The following is a 1,736-nucleotide window of genomic DNA, read 5'->3' as shown; positions in this document are numbered from 1 at the left end:
GCGAGCAAGCGAGAAACCATTGAGAAGAACTGGAAGAGGGAGGAGAAAAAGTGTTTGTCTTGACCCTGTAAGTCTACTTCCTGCCTCCTGGGGTGGGAAAGACATGATGTCCAGATCTTCTGACCTTTACCATGTTGATGTCTTCCTCTCCCTGAGCCCCACCTATAAACCTGGCCACACTGAGGAGGGCCCTGTAGGACCTGTCTGGGATTGAGGCCAGATGGGGTTCGGGGATGGGCCTCGGAGGCTGTCCTCAGCCCTACCCTGTAACCAAACATATTCCATAAAGATGGGAATCATTCTCCCTTGCCCTCAAATGTTTGTTCCTCCTTCCAGGCCCCAGGCCCAGCCACCTTTGTAGTGCTACCCGCCTTTGCAGTGCTGCTGAGCAGCAGACTGTTGCTTTCCCTGCGCCCTGTCAGGCAGGCCCCAAGGCTGCTCCCTTATCTTCTTACCCAGAACCTCCCCCAGCTCCAGGACCTCAGCCCACACCCTTCAGAGGCCCACGGGTCCTGTGTCCTGCACTCCCAGCTCCCTCAGTAATCGAGCCTTCTCTTCTCACCATCGCTACCCCTGCAGCTGCCCAGATAGAGTGAGAGAAAAATGTTCTTTCCAGAACAGCTGGACTGACAGTCCAGGAAGGCCAGGTAAGCTGGCCAGGCTTCAGGGTGTTCTTGGGGTATAGGTGCCCTGTACTAGGACCCTGATCTTGTCAGCTCCCAGGTGGGAAAAAACAGACACTCAGAAGAGGCCAGGAGGATGGGTGGGGACTTCAGATGGGGCCCGGGCCCCTGCGGCAGTTTGGTCTCCTGGGTTTTCTCAGGGTCTGTGCCTTCTCTGTGACTTAGTTTCTCTGAGCCTATTTCTGACACCAGGCTTCCTTGGAAAACATTTGATTTGGCCCAGAGAGTATGCTTGTCCCCAGGCTACAGGGGGTGAACCTGAGAACTGGTCCTAAAAGGGCAGGGAGGAGGAGCTGCTGTCGAGGCCCCAGGTTCTCCTGGGCATGAGAGGCAGAACCCAGGGTTCTGGCACTTGGCTTGACCGCTGGCATACCCTTAATTAGATAGATTTAGGGTGTCTGCCTAGGGGTAGTCTGTCTTCCAGGGCACTGCTCTGTGGCGAGGTGGTGTGGGCAAACCCAGACCTGCCGAACAAGCCCTAGACTCTGGACTCCTCGATCCCCAGGCCCGGACCAGTCCCATCTTGCCCTCCCACCACTTCCTTCGGTCTGGGTCCTTGGATGATTTGAAATTGCTAAAGCCTCAGGGTTTGATCTCAGCAGGTCTGAGGCAGGATGCTAGGGGAGGGCCTAGGAGTTTCCTACATTGGTGAGGGGTGTGCCTTGGAATAGTCCCTTTCACCTGGATCACCCAGATCAGGATTAGGTGCCAGGACAGGCAAGGAGGATGGTGAGTAAGCACTGTGTGGGCGCTGGGCAGGATGCCCTCTACCAGGGCAGTAGCCTCTGCCCTCTGCCTGACTGTGGGCAGCCGAGGACATTCACTTGCCCCCTGGGGACACCGTCTTCCTGCTTTTGCTTTCCTGTAGCCCCCCACCCCCACCGGCCACCTCCCCAAGTGCCTTTGAGGGACAGGAGGGGCTCTTCCTGGGAGCTGGGCTGGGCCAGGCAGAGGGCTCCCCTTCACCCAACTTTGAGAGTTGAGGAGATCCCCACAGGGCTGGTTTAGCCACTCCCAGCTCCTCTGGAAGCTCTCTGGCTGGTAGCTCCAGGG

At 57.4% G+C, this 1,736-nt stretch overlaps 1 protein-coding gene across 5 annotated transcripts in view; it reads left to right on the top strand.

Annotated features, from left to right (window-relative positions):
• The window catches only part of ST3GAL4 (ST3 beta-galactoside alpha-2,3-sialyltransferase 4), a 33,914-nt gene that overhangs the window by 7,775 nt on the left and 24,403 nt on the right, over positions 1–1,736 (top strand). The window lies entirely within an intron of this gene.

This window comes from Pteropus medius, unplaced genomic scaffold (assembly GCF_902729225.1).
Source record: "Pteropus medius unplaced genomic scaffold, Ma_sr-lr_union100, whole genome shotgun sequence".
NCBI lineage: Eukaryota > Metazoa > Chordata > Mammalia > Chiroptera > Pteropodidae > Pteropus > Pteropus medius.
This window is presented reverse-complemented; position numbering and strand designations above follow the sequence as displayed.